The 15,519-nt window shown below is 41.4% G+C and overlaps 1 protein-coding gene across 4 annotated transcripts in view; it reads left to right on the top strand.

Moving 5' to 3' along the window:
* The window catches only part of pwwp2b (PWWP domain containing 2B), a 43,705-nt gene that overhangs the window by 17,423 nt on the left and 10,763 nt on the right, over positions 1-15,519 (top strand). The window lies entirely within an intron of this gene.

Raw genomic sequence — 15,519 nt, 5'->3', positions numbered from 1 at the left:
TCTTCTTGTTACTCTTACCAAAGTGAATCACTTCACACTTACCTACATTGAACTCCATTTGCCACCTTTCTGCCCATCTCTGCAGCTTATCTATATCCCGCTGTAACCTGCCACATCCTTCCTCACTGTCAACAACTCCACCGACTTTCGTATCATCCGCAAACTTGTTCACCCAACCTTCTAGCCCCTTCTCCAGGTCATTTATAAAAATGACAAACAGCAATGGTCCCAAAACAGATCCTTGCGGAACACCGCTAGTAACTGCACTCCAAGATGAACCTTTTCCCATCAACTACTACCCTCTGTCTTCTTCCAGCCAGCCAATTCCTAATCCAAACCTCCAACTCACCCTCAATGCCATACCTTGTATTTTTTGCAGGGAAATCAGAAGGTCAAAAAGGGGATATGAGATCGCTTTGGCAAATAGAGTTAAAGAGAATCCAAAGGGCTTCTGCAAATACATTAAGGCCAAAAGGGTAACTAGGGAGATCGGCAAGGCCACCTATGTGTGGAACCACAGGAGATGTGGACATGCTAAATGAGTAACTTGCCTCAGTGTTTACCGTGGAGAAGGATATGGAAGACAGATAACATGGGAAATAAATAGTGACCTCTTGAAAATTGTCCATATGACAGAGGAGGTGGTGTTGGTCCATTTTGGGCATAAAAATGGATAAAACCCCAGGCCCTGATCAGTTGTATCCTTGAACTCTTTGGGAAGCGATTGCTGGGCCCCTTGCTGAAATATTTAGATTAGATTAGATTACTTACAGTGTGGAAACAGGCCCTTCGGCCCAACAAGTCCACACCGACCCGCCGAAGCGAAACCCACCCATACCCCTACATTTACCCCTTACCTAACACTACGGGCAATTTAGTATGGCCAATTCACCTGGCCCTGCACATCTTTGTGACTGTGGGAGGAAACCGGAGCACCCGGAGGAAACCCACGCAGACACTGGGAGAACGTGCAAACTCCACACAGTCAGTCGCCTGAGGCGGGAATTGAACCCGGGTCTCTGGCGCTGTGAGGCAGCAGTGCTAACCACTGTGCCACCGTGCCGCCCACTTTTTTTCTTTTACAAATATGGAGACAGGTTAGGCGCAAGGGAGGGGAATCTCACATTATTTAGATTAGATTAGATTACAGTGTGGAAACAGGCCCTTCGGCCCAACAAGTCCACACCGACCCGCCGAAGCGAAACCCACCCATACCCCTACATTTACCCCTTACCTAACACTACGGGCAATTTAGATTAGATTAGATTTGTATCATCGATAGCCACAGGTGAGGTGCCAGAAGACTGCACCGACCCGCCGAAGCGAAACCCACCCATACCCCTACATTTACCCCTTACCTAACACTACGGGCAATTTAGATTAGATTTGTATCATCGATAGCCACAGGTGAGGTGCCAGAAGACTGGAGGTTGGCTAACGTGATCCTGTTATTTAAGAAAGGTGGTAAGAAAAGCCAGGGCACTAGAGACTGTTGAGCCTGATATCAGTAGTGAGCGTGTTGTTGGAGGAAATCCTGAGGGACAGAATTTACATGAATTTAGAAAGGCAAAGACTAGTTTGGAATAGTCAGCTTGGATTTGTGTGTGGGAAATAATGTCTCTCGAATTTGATTGAATCTTTTGAAGAACTAACAGTGGATTGATGAAGGTAGAGCGGTGAGTGTGATCCATAAGGACTTCAGTAAGGTATTCAACAAGGTTCCTTATGGTAGACTGGTTAGCAAGGTTAGATCACATGGAGTAGAGGAGAACTAGTTATCTGGATGCAGAACCTGCTGGAAGGTAGAAGACTTACCAGTGGTGTGCCACAAAGATTGGTGCTGGGTTCACTGCTTTGAGATTATATAAATGATTTGGATGTGTAAGTTTGCAGGTGACACCAAAATTGGATGTGTAGTGGACAGCGAAGGAGGTTACCTCCGAGTACAACCAGATCTTGATGAAATGGGCCAGTGGCTGAGGAGTAGCAGATGGAGTTTAATTAAAATAAAAGCAAGGTGCTTCTTTTGGAAAAGCAAATCTGGGCAGGATTTATGAATTTAATAGTGAGGTCTGGGGAGTGTTGCTGAACCAAAAGGTTCATAGTTCCTTGAAAGTGGACTCCAATAGATAGGATAGTGGAGAAAATGTTTGGTATGCTTTCCTTTATTCTTCAGTGCATTGAATATAGGAATTGTGAGGTTATGTTGAGCTATACAGGACATTGGTTAGACCACTGTTGGAATACTGCGTGCAATTCTGTTCTCCTGGCTATAGGAAAAATGTTGTGAAACTTGAAAGAGTTCAGAAAGATGTACAAGGATGTTGCCTGGATTGGAGGGTTTGAGCTATAGAGAAACTGATAATTTCCCTGGAGCATTGGAGGCTGAGGAGTGATGTTAGAGGTTTATAAAATTGAGGTGCATGGACAAGATAAATAGGCAAGGTCTTTTCCCTGAGGTGGGGGAGTCCAAAACTAGAGGGCATAGGTTTAAGGTTAGAGAGAAAAGATTTAAAAGGGACCTAAGGGGCAACTTTTTAGTGCAGTGGCTGGTGCATGTATGGAACGAGCTACCAGGAAATTGGTAGAGGCTGGTACAATTACAACATTTAAAAGGCATCTGGATCGGTATATGAATAGGAAGGGTTTAGAGGGATAGGGGCCAAATGTTGGCAAGTAGTACTAGATTTATTTAGGATATCTGATCCACAGGGATGAGCGGGACTGAAGGTCTGTTTTCATGCTGTATATCAATGACTATGCTGAAAGTCCTTTGTGGCAAGTGCTGATATTTAATACTGGAAACTGCATTGTGATTTAGTGGCATAATCAAAAGTAGATAGTATAGTGCAGAAGACATTAGCGGTGACTAAAAGCGTAGAGTTTATTTTTAAATAGTATCCTTAAATATTGATAAGCAGTGGAATTGATGGGAACTAATGTAGGGTGAAGAATGCTAAAGATACAACCTCCGAAGATGGGGGAAAGACAAGGGATTGCAAAGAGAGGGTTGATGTCACAGTCATTTTTGGAGTGAAGCAATTTAAGATAGAAGAAAGTTGCACAGAGTCGGAAGGTTAACATTCGCAAGGTGGTTTTACGCAAGGTAGATGAAATGTGGGATAAATGTAAGCAGTTTTAGATGATTTGAAGCATGAAAGATGGAATGTGACGTTAGAGGAGTTAAATACTGATCAGATTGTTATGACGAGATGAGAAATGGTGAATTAGTCACCTTTTTAAACGCCCTCCCGTTGCGTCAATTTTTTTTTAAAGCATGTAGCTATCGAGCTTCAATTAAAACATAGGACTAACTAAAATTGAGCAATTACAAGGTTTTGTTGAGTGAAACAAAGGAGATTTTTATTTCTTGCTAATCTCAAAGGGAGAGCATGTTAAAAATGTGACATCAAATACAAGATAGAAGTTTTAAAGGGGTGTCCGAGTCACAGAGATGTACAGCATGGAAACAGACCCTTCAGTGCAACTCATCCATGCCGACCAGCTATCCTAAGCTCATCTAGTCCCATTTGCTAGCACTTGGCCCATATCCCACTAAACCCTCCCTATTCATATATCTAATCGGATGCCTTTTAAATGTTGTAATTGTACCACCCTCCACTATTTTCTTTGGCAGCTCATTCCACACACGCACCACCCACTGCATGAAAACAGTGCCCTTTGGGTCCATTTTAAACCTTTTTCCTCTTGTACTAAACATTCCCCCACCTCAGGGAAAAGACCTTGTCTATTTATCCGGTCCATGCCCCTCATGATTTTATAAACCTCGAGAAGGTCACCCCTTCACCTCCCGATGCGCCAGGGAAAACAGCAGCAGCCTATCCAGCATTTCCTTGTAGTTCAAGCCCTCGCAACATCCTTAAATCTTTTCTGAACCCCTTGAAACTTTAGATTTTTAATTGATGTTGCAATTGTTCAGTTATTGATGGTGGCAAAGTTTATAAAAATCTTTTAAGGTATTGATGAGTGGTTGTTTCCCCAACTTGCTTTTCTGCCCAGGTTTTGCCTTCTGAGAGGCTTGAAAAACTGAGAGGGTAGAGAGAGTGAGACTTAGACCTCTTGTTATAAATCCATTTTTCCTTCTCTGCTTATCTACCAGGTAACCATTAAAATACAATAATCTCCCTAGCACAGATGCAGAATATCTGTCTAGCACAGATAGCAGGGAAAAAAATGTCAGTTACCTCAGTCTTCCATTTGTGTGAGAAATGCAAGAGGCAGCTGCTACAAAATGAATGTGTGTCTTATTAAAACTGGCACAAACCAATGGCTCCCATTTAAATCTGGGAATTCTTGTTGTGAGCACATAGAAATGCTTCAAAATCAGTCTTGGATTAGTTTTTAATCACACTTTTAAAAAAAAAAGACTGCAAGAATCCTACCCATACAATGCTTACAATCACACGTGAATTTATTTATGTGGATTTATCTAAAGATCAGAGCAGGTAGTCAGCCTGCTCTGTCTCAACTTCTAGATATTAATGACTTTGTGAGAATAGGAAGTACCATAGCCAAATTTGCAGATGGCATTAAAATAGATAGGAAACTTAGTTGCAATGAAGAAATAACTAATTTTCAAGCGGATATGGATACATTAGGTGAATGTGCCAAAATTTGCCACAGTTTAACATGAATTAAGTTTGAGGGCTTCAGAGTGCTTTGGTGCAGTGTGATTTGGTGTCCTTATGCATGTACAGTTTGCAGGTACAGCAGGTAATAAAGGCAAATAAAATTTTGGCATTTATTATTAAAGGAATGAGAGGAGGAAAATGTTGCTGTAACTGTACAGCACACTAGTGAGATGGTACCTGGAGTATTGCATACAATTTTGGTTCACATTCTTAAGGGGGTGGGTGAAGGAGGGTAGAGAATGTGGTAGTTCAGATGAGGTTCTCTGGATTTGATTCCAGAGATTAGGGGTTTGCCTTATGAAGGCAGATTGACCAGTTTAGGCCTGTACTGCCTGGAGTTTAGCATCTTATACACCTCCATTAGATTCATCTCCCATTCTTCTAAAGGGAATTATCAAAGTGGACATATGAGGGAGCATCCTTGTTATGTTGACACCGTCCTGTTCCCCCTTGGTCCAGGAACTCCTCACATACATTCGGGACACCACCCAAACCCTCCACCACCTCCATAACTTTCATTTCCCTGGCCGCTGACACCCCATCATCGTGGGAACATATCCATCTGCCATGTGGAAAGCCTCCAAGCCCTCCATTTTTATTTTTTCTCCTGCCTACCCAACCAGTACCCCTCCATTGACACATTTATTTGATTGGCGAAACTAGTCCTCACCCTCAACTTCTCCTTTGAGTATCCCCCTTCCTTCGGACTAAAGGGGTAGCCATGGGCTCCAGTTATGCCTATCTTTTCATCAGATACATGGAACAGTCCATCTTCCGCAGTTACACTGGCACTACTTATACCTCCATTATGTTGATGATTGTATCTGTGTCACCTCGTGCTCCCATGAGGGGGTTGACCAGTTCATCAACTTCACTAATATCTTCTACCCTGACCTCAAGTTCACCTGGACCATCTCGATACCTCCCTTCCCTTCCTGGACCTCTGTCTCCATCTCCAGCGATCAAGTCAATACTGACATCTATTTCAAACACACCGTCTTCCACAGTGAGCTGAACTAAACCTGCATCTAACCCCCCCCCCCCCCTCGCTATCCCTTACTCCCAATTTCTCAGCCTGTGCCATATCTGCTCCCAGGAGGAACAATTCCACTCCAGGGCATCCCAGATGGCCTCCTATTTCAAGGACCGCAATTTCCTGATCTGCGTGATCTCCTCAACTTACTGCACCTCCGCCCTTGAATCCCACCCCTCCAACTGCAACAAGGATAGAACCCCCTGTTCCTCACCTTCACCCCACTAATCTCCAGGTACAGTGCATTATCCTTTGCAGTTTCCACCATCTACAATCAAACCCCACCGCCAGAGATATATTTCCCTGACCACTCCAATCTGCATTCTGCAGAGACCATTCCCTCTGCGACTCTCTCGTTAGGTCCTCCACCCCGCCCTTCAACCAAAGCCAACCCACCCTCCACTCCAGGCATTTTCCCTTGCCTCCATGAAAAGATACAAAACCTGTGTTCACACCTTCTCCCCTCGCCTCCAACTAAGGCCCCAAAGAATCCTTCTACATCCAGCAGAGATTTTCCTACATATCCAAACAACTCATCGACTGTGTCTGTTGCGTTTGATGTGGTCTCCTCTGCATGAGGGAGACAGGGCGCCAACTTGCAGAATGTTTCCAGAAACATGTCTGGAACACATGCGTCAAACAACCCCACCATCCTGTGTGGCCGACCACTTCAACTCCCCCTCCCACCCCACCAATGGCATGCAAGTCCTGGGCTGTCTCTGCTGCCAAAGCTAAGCCACCCGATGCCTGGAGGAAGAACGCCTCATCTTCCACCTTGGGACCCTCCAACCAAACGGCATTAACGTCGACGTTACCAGTTTCATTGTTTTCCTCTCATCCCAGATCCAACCCTCGAACTGAGCACAGCCCACTTGAACTTCTCCCAACTGTCTATCTATCTTCCCATCTATCTGCTCCACCCTCACCTCCAACCTACCACTTCCACCAAACCCCCCCCTCAACCAGAATCTACCTATCGCTTTCCCAGATACCTTCCCCTCACCCTCCTTTTTATGCCCGAAGCATAGACTCTCCTGCCTTGGATGCTGCTGACCTGCTGTGCTTTTCCAGCAGCACACTTTTTTTTTCCCTACACTGTTCCCTCATGTAGGATAATCTTGAGTAAGTCGCCATAGTTTAAAATAAGGGGTAGTAGATTTGAATCAGATAAGAAATTACTATATCTCTGAAAAGATTGAGTGCCTGTGGAAATCACTACCCCAGAGTGTGGTAGATGCTGGGACGTTTAAGGAGGCGATGGATGTTTTTAATTGGTAATGGGTTGCAGGGTTATGGGGAGTGGGTAGGAAAAATGGAGTTGAAGCCGAGATGGGATCAGCCGCAATCGTATTAAAAGGTGATGCAAGCTCGAGACTGAATTGCCTCAACCTGTTCCTAGCTCTTATGATTTCTCCTTTATATGTCTTCTCCTTCCCATTTGATGTACTTTCAATTGACTCTATTTTGGCAACCCAGCAAATTTTAGATTAATATCGACAGCTTTTAACATGGAAGTTTCAGGCTTTTGTCCCAGTGACTCTGGAGCAGTATTTAGAATATCAAATTAGAATTATTTGTAGCTTGATGATGGAATATGTAGGTGATGGTGTTTCCGTGCATCCACTGCCCTTCTCCTTGTGAATTTAAGAGCTTGCAAGTTTGGAAGGCAGAATGGCAGCTGTGGAATAGTTTTCAGTGTTTGAGTAGTTAGTCACTGGAGTAAATCATTCCATCATTTTTGGGCCTGTGCCACCACTTGTATAGATCAATCATGATCTTAGCATCTACAGTACAACTTATTTTGAGTTTGTAACTTTTAATAGTTTTGTCCAGCAACTCTGTCAAGCAAACATTTCAAAACATAATCTCAGTATCTTTTTGATGAGCTACTTCCAGATTTTGACTGATATGTGGGGAAAGTACTATGTCTGATACTATCCATGAATGATCTAATCATTTTTGATAAGGGACAATACCTGGATCATAAGTGCTTTGGAAAGCAATGACTTACCCTCGGTGAAGAAGTTGTTGCCATGTTTCTCATAATGTCTTGAGATGAAAGCCATTAAGTCTTGGTCTGGAAATTTTGCTACCTTTTACTTTTATCAGCTTCTTGATTACATTTTGTTTATTTGAATTATCCTTGCACTTCATTTAATTGTTTAGTGTTGCCTATTTTTCTGATATTTTGGCCTCCTCTTCTCAAAGACTGAATTTGTATGTATTATTTCCAGATGTTCAACTGATTCTTAAAGTCTCATTCATGACCTGCCTTTCCCCCTTTTGAATTTAAGAATTCTATTTGGTTATTGTTACTGTTATCTTACTAATTGGTTAGAATCTCCCTGGTTCGGTTCAAGAATACCATTCTTCCAGAAAATTCAATGTTGTTGTTAATGTGGTGCATTTAGCACACAGCATCCCAGGATGTTTCACAGGAGCACTGAACTACTGGAGTATTGGGGAAAGTGGACAAAAGCTTGATGAAGGAATTAGGGTTTAAGTGTCTTATAGGCAGAAAAAGAGGTAAAGTTTAAAGAGCATTCCAGAGCTTTGTGGGACTTGGTGACTAATGATATAGCCAACCAGTGATGACAAATTTAAAATTGGAGGTGTTCAAGTGGATAGAATCTGAGGAGTAGATATCTTGGAGAATGAGGGATGAGTGAAATTGTGCAAGAATGTGATTTTTAAAATGGATGTGGTGCTTAATGTCAAGATGTAGGTCAGTGGGCATAGGGATGATGGCCACAGGGGATTTGCTGCAAGTTATAACATGCAGAGTAAAGTTTTGAATGACGTTATGTTTATGGAGGGTAAAACGTGAGAAATCAGCCAAGGATGCCGAGATAACAAATACATGGGTGAGAGTTTCAGAGACATATGAGCCAAGATGTGGGCAGTTTTGGTAATGGTGTTGAAATGTATAGTCAATTACTACCTTTTGTCTCTAGATGTTTAGCTTCTCTCATCTTCTGTAAAAGAAAATGAAGTCCATAGCTGTATATAATTTTGCAATAAGGCGCTCTGATTTTCAAATTACCTAGAGGTTTAGATTAGATTACTTACTTAGTGTGGAACAGGCCCTTCGGCCCAACAAGTCCACACCGACCCGCCGAAGAGCAACCCACCCAGACCCATTCCCCTGCGTTTACCCCTTCACCTAACACTACAGGCAATTTAGCATGGCCAATTCACCTAACCTGCACATTTTTGGACTGTGGGAGGAAACCAGAGCACCTGGAGGAAACCCACGCAGAGGTTCATAAACAGCTCCCAACAAGTTTTACATCCTATTCTGTTCCATCCAACCTGGAGTTTCTAAACCTACTCCTTCTTACTGACATCTTTTCTAATGTCACAACTGTATCCCTTGGGACAAGGTGGAGAAATTATGACTATTTTCATGTTCTTTCTAAAGACAACTTGACATATTAATCTCCCAATTATGTCGTTTTGTATCCAGGTTTTGATGATAGCTACTTTGTGCCTTTTTTTGAAGCTGACTTGAGGTTTGCTAATTCACTTGGTCTGTGCTATATGTATCAATGCAGAAAATTGAATTTAGCAATCAATGCGGTAGTCCTTTTGTGCTGATGTTGTCTTCAGCATCTATCAAAGCTTGTCAAATTCTTTATTCCTGTTTTATCGCTTGTAATTTTGAGTTATTTTGTCAATTTGAGGTTTTATTTATTGCTTTTGGCACTATTGGTAACTTGAACTTTGCTTTCATTAGGTTTTGTTTCCCCAAGCCTTTCAGTTTATGTTTCTGTCAGCAATCTTGCCCCATCCCACCCAAATGGGAGCTCGCTTCATATCTGTCACCAAAAGGAGCATGGCCGTGAAGAGGGGATTAGGGGTAGGGTGGAGAAACCTCCAAGCTGTTGCTGTGGACAAGTGTCGAACTGAAAAATGATTTCGTGAAACTGGGCACTTGTTGAGAATAAATCATACCTTGTGTCGATTTGCAACTTCTTACGACTGTTGTGGAGCAGCTGATATCTGATTCTAGAGATACAAAGATTAAATTATGTGACTGGTAGGCACGGTTTTTGGGAGATGGTATGTTGAAGTAGACTAAGAAAATGCGACACTTTGTAAGAGGACAGTGGGGGTCCATTGAAACAGAGTTTGATTGGGTGATAATGGTTTTAGGACAGTACCTAAGGAACAGGAGTCATTTCCAATATTAGCTGGCAAGGGGTTAAAAAGGATAGATGACCTTCAATTTTGTGAGAATGTGGTCAGCAATGGGCCTTGTGGAAAATGGTAGAGAAACTAGAAGATGGGATTGGGGAATTGGGATTCATGATTATGAAAGGAGTAGCCAAAACAGTTGAAGCTGTTCTTTCGTTGAGAAAGCATCTTTGAAAGGTAAGACAGTGGAGAAATTAAGCTGGGAGTCTCCGATTTATTTCGAGGTTGATCCTCAAGGATTGTATTGGCAGGGCAACATGATTCTAATGGCACTTGATATTGTTCAGCTCAGTATGGTTATTGGGGATAAACCAGTTGTGACAAACTTATTCAATTTGTTCATTTGACTGGTGATATGCTCTATTGAAAAGAGTGGAATCCCATAATGTGGATTAGGCTGTGGATTTGAAGGTGTTGATGAGGGTCAAATGCATAAAGTTGAAGGTGACTAAGTGGTGCAGCAAAAAAAATTAGTTGAGCCAAAAGCTAAGCATAAGTAGATAGAATGGAACTTTGTCCTGAGTAAAGATATTTTGGCTGGAATAGGATTCTTGAAATAAACGATTTATGTCCCCAAATTTTACTAGTTGGGAGTTTCTGGTAATGCTTTTGTATCAGTGGTTTATCTGTGGGAATTCCCATAAATAATTTCCCAGTAAACAATGATTTGTTGTTTGAAGAAGCATAAATGTTTTCTGCAGAGATTTTTTTCAGCATATACATTTACAGGCTTTTTGGCTTCATCTTGACAGCTTTTTAGTAAACTTGAGCATGTTTTGTATTTGTCTTAACCTGGGCAAATCCTAGCCCAATTTTTGAAGCCAGTTTTTTTTTTATTACAATTTGATTTCACACTCCAGCAGGGAAGCAAACTAAAAGTATTGATAAAGAAGCCTCTGCTGTGGGCCTTACAAGCATTGTTTTCAGAAAGGATTAGACATTTTATATTCCTATAAAACTGCAGGTCTTCGATGTATTTAATCAATATTTTTCCAATATATTATTGACAAACCTCTGGAACAGGTTGGACTTAAATTTAGGTCTTCTGCTCTAGAGAGGGTCACTAATACTGCACTACAAAAGCCCTAACTGGCAGATTTTAATTTTGCTTTCAATCAACACATTATCACACATGTCTAGGGCAAATGGAACTTGAACCCGGGCCATGTGACTGGCAGATCTCTCATAATTTACCATAGGCCTATCGAGATGCTGTAGGTATCTGAAGCAGGTGAGACTTGAACCAGATCTGCTGGCTTTGATATAGGGACTCTACTGCACCAGAGAAACCCCTCTGGCAGATCTTATACTGGGTTGCATATTATACAGATTGATTTGTAGCAGAATGGGAAAATTGTGCTGTGAAATTTAATTGTGCAGGGCCAACTACATACTTGCAGATGGACCTGCAGTAAAATGCAATTTGAATTTTATACTTTGGCCTGCACCCAGACTCTGTGCTCACGAGCTACTTGGTTGCAATCCAAGTGAAGCACAATCCATTGTTGAGGCCCCCCCCCCCCCCGCAAACTTCAAAAAAACCTGAGATTGATCAAATGGCAGCCTGATCCTGGGGCTGTCTCTAAATTGTGTCGGAATATTACTTCTGTTTTGACTTGCTATAAGTACTGCTACAGGAAGTTCATCATCATTTTACTTTAAATGAGAATCTCTGATCCAAGTTGGATTATATACATTTAAACACCTGTTGAAGACAGATTTTCAAATCAATATTGAGTTTGAAATTAGGAATACTTTCTTTATTCCTGTACTGAATTGTTTTACAGTTGAGGCCAACATAGCATTTGATTTCCTAATTGCTTGCTGCACCTGTATGATAGCCATCACTGACTCAAGAACTAAGTCCTTTAGTGTTTCCCTGAGTGTCTTCATGTAAGAAGTACTTTGCATTTCTCATTTTCCTGCCGAAGTGGATAACTTCACAGTTTTGAAAATTGTATTCTATCTGCCATGTCTCTCATCGAGCGTATTTAAAACCCTTTGAAGCCTCTTCACCATAATCACCACTTGCATTTCCACCCCAGTTTTGTCATGAGTACACTTGGAAATATTATATTTGGTTCCCACATGCAAACAATTGATATAGATGGCAATTTCCCCTTGTTTACCCTAACACCACCTATTTTAAAGAAAAATCCCAACATGTTGTATACCTTGTGAATGAGTTGCAATTAAAATTTTGAAGCCTTACCAACTCATAATTAATATTAAACATTGGCATTAGCTCCTCTTGTGGAATGCAACTTTTGTTCATTTGGTTTGACATTTTTAAATTCTGCATGTGAAATACTAAGCTAAAGGTAGAAACTTTGATCCAACTTTTAAAATTTCTGTCTCTACGATTTATTTGGTCGTCAAGGATAATTGATGCATTTGATTTCTTGATTTGCGGTTTGAGAATACTTCATTGTTGTTGGGCATTTGTCTTGGTTGATTGTTACTGTTGCTGGATGCCTGAGGATCTCCTAGACCCAACAGCAAATTTACGTTAATGTTGGGAAAGGTGAAAACTATACTATAGAGATCACTTTATCTTTATGGTTAACTTTCTTTAATGTCAGAAGTGAGCATCATTTACTTCACTGCTAACTATAAAATCAAGGTCATTATGTCTAATAATTGCCTAAAACTGTGGAAAGAAACAAAACTTTTCAAAGTTGATCAGCTGTGCAATTAAATCCTGTTGCAGTATAAGCTGTGAATGTAAATAGTACTTTGGTGTCCATGAAAGTGGACTACAATAATGGGAACATCTAGCTAAGAGTTGAGTATCCATTTGTCTACCTAGTATTCTTGGTGCAATCTGGGTCAATTAGACTGGAAAAGCAGTAACTATTCTGAAATTGCTGGTACAGCTGCCCACAATAGTATATGTTTTAAGATCTGTTATGTTAGTTCAAAGTTCAGTTCAACCAAGTCACACACTACCCAGAAACCTTCACCCTGACCTGGGCTTTTCCTGACAATTTCAGTCGTCTTATTGTGTCTTAATTCCAGATTTTTATTGAGTGGCTATTGAGTAGATGTGAACATAGGAGATATGGTTAGTAAGTTTGTAGATAACACCAAAATTGGAGGTGTAGCAGACAGCGAAGAAGTTACCTCAGAGTACAGGGGAATTTTGATCAGATGGGCCCAGGGACCGAGGAGTGGCAGATAGAGTTTAATTTGGATAAATGTGAGGTGCTGCATTTTGGAAAGGCAAATCAGCCTCGGACTTAGACACTTAATGGTAAAGTCCTGGGGAGAGTTGCTGAACAAGGCGAACAGGTTCAAAGTGGAGTCACAGTTAAACAAGATATGAAGAAGACATTTGCAGTGCATTGAGTATAGGTCATTGGTTAAGTCCAGTGCAAAGCTGTCTACTTGATTGGCATTCCTTCCACCAACCTAAGCACCAATGTATAGTGGTTGAGTGTATACCATTTCCAAGATGTGTTGCAGCAACTCATCAAACCTCCTCAATCATACCTTCCAAATCTGTGACTGCTACTACTTCAGTAATAAGCAACAGGACATTACTTAAAAGGTTTTTGAGTTGAAGGATCAACCAAAAGGCTCAAATGGCTGAATGCTCTACTCATAGTTTTTATGCTTCTATATGTTTCTCTTTAGTCTCTGAAGTCTAGATATATGTATAGCAATGTTTTTTCATAGCTATATGCTTTCTTCGTAAAATATCTAGTTCCTCATTCCAGGATCTATCAGTTATGAATGTATCAGTATTTGAATGCACATTAAATCTCTAGAAAATTGTGATAATGACTTCAAGGAGTATGATTTGTGTTTTAAGAATGTCCAGTAATCTGGAATGTTCAGGCAGACTTGAACTAGTTAATAATTAGAATCTAATTTGTCTTCTATAGCCTTCCCTACCACAACTAACCTTCATAGTTAAATCTCACACTTCTTTTTACGTTCCTCCAGTTGTGGCATGTTGTGCATCCTGATTTTCTTTGCTTCATTATTGCTCATGTGTCTTGACCAAGTCTGGAGTTCCTTTCCCAAACCTCTGTGACCCTCTTTTTGGCTCTTCCTCCATCCCTCCCCTTGTCCACCAAGCTTTTTTAGACCTTTTTATCCTGAAATCTCCTTATATAGTGCAGTATCCGGTTCTGTTTGATTTCAGAAGGTATCTAGGGGTGTTTTTATCATTTTTTTTTCTCTTTCTAGGAAGCTTCATATTGGGGAGGTAAGAGAAGTTGCTTGAGAATGATGGGAACATCTGTTGGGACCTGGGAGAAGGTCACTGCAATGCTGAAGTAATCCATCTAAACAGCACTTTTGTCATGATAATATAGGGCCAAAAGCAGGTCATACAGTCTCTCTGACCTACTAAGCCATTCAACAAGATCATGACTGATCTGTCCCAAGCCTCCTTTCTTTCATGTCAGTTCAAACATGACTGCCACCTCCCTGATATTTCAAAAATCTATCTGCATTCTCTAACTGCTATCAGTGGTCTGGTCTGCACATCTCTCTTGGGTAGAGAATTGCAGACATTCATTACTGAGTAAAGCAATTCCTTTGCATCTCAGTTTTAAATGAGAATAGAATAGCCATTTATTGTCACATTTACCATTTTGTAAAGAAAAATACAGTGAAAAGTGTTTGTTGCTAAACCATGGCACCCATGTTAATAACAGAGGGATAGATTTTTAAAAGAAATTAAGACAAAGTCCATCTTAGTTCACTTGCTGGCTCCTGGATTGCTGCAAGTTAGTACTGGTGCACCATGCCGCTGGAATACTGGGCCGGAAGACTCCACAGAAGCTGCCCCAAGGGCCATTCTCATTGATTGCAGGAATGAAGATGTTGCAAAGGCCACCCAAACGATTCTCGGGCCACCGAATGACGGACTGAAGCCATCTCCTATGCTGAAGCCTGTGCTAATGTAGCAGCTGACATCTGGTCCCTGTGCTTGCCAGCTGCCGCCTCAATGTCAATTCCAGAGTCCTGCTCTGTGCTCCCCAGCCACCTCTGTCATCCATTAGGGTCCAGTTTCCCAGGCTCATCAGCTGCTGCCATGCACCGGACCCTGAAGAGGATGCCTTCATATCATCATCCATCGATACAACGCAAATTACAGTGTAATAGAAGAATATAATTAATAGGCATTGTCCTAGCAGCAATTTGTGCAAAGAATTTCATAAGGAAAAGAATCTGATCATACTGTGTTTAAGGAGTCTGATGGTTTGGGGGAAGAAACTGTTGGCACAGTCTGTCCATGAGACACCGAATGCTCTCGTATCTTCTGTCAGATGGTAGGAGGGAGAAGAGTTTGAGTGAGGGGTCACTGGGGTCTTCCACAGTGCTCTTAGTCTTTTGGATGCAGCATGTGGGACCTACCCACAACTTCTTTCCTTTGCTATTCCTTATTTTGATCCAAATTGAGTGCATCATGATGTGCATTGCACCAACATTATTAGAGTTGATATTAGCCTTTATTAATAAAGTTAAATCCCATCCCACTCCAGCGTTTGCTTTTTTGGCGATTCTTCTGAAATGTTGAATATTGAATTTCCAGTCTTGGTCATTCTGTAACTGTGTCTCCAATGTCTAGTCATATTCATTATTTTTTTCTTTGTCAACTCATCTGTTGTTGCAATTACTGAA

This window comes from Chiloscyllium plagiosum, chromosome 22, assembly GCF_004010195.1.
Source record: "Chiloscyllium plagiosum isolate BGI_BamShark_2017 chromosome 22, ASM401019v2, whole genome shotgun sequence".
NCBI lineage: Eukaryota > Metazoa > Chordata > Chondrichthyes > Orectolobiformes > Hemiscylliidae > Chiloscyllium > Chiloscyllium plagiosum.
Note: the sequence above shows the minus strand (reverse complement) of the source record. Positions and strands in the feature narration are given on the sequence as shown.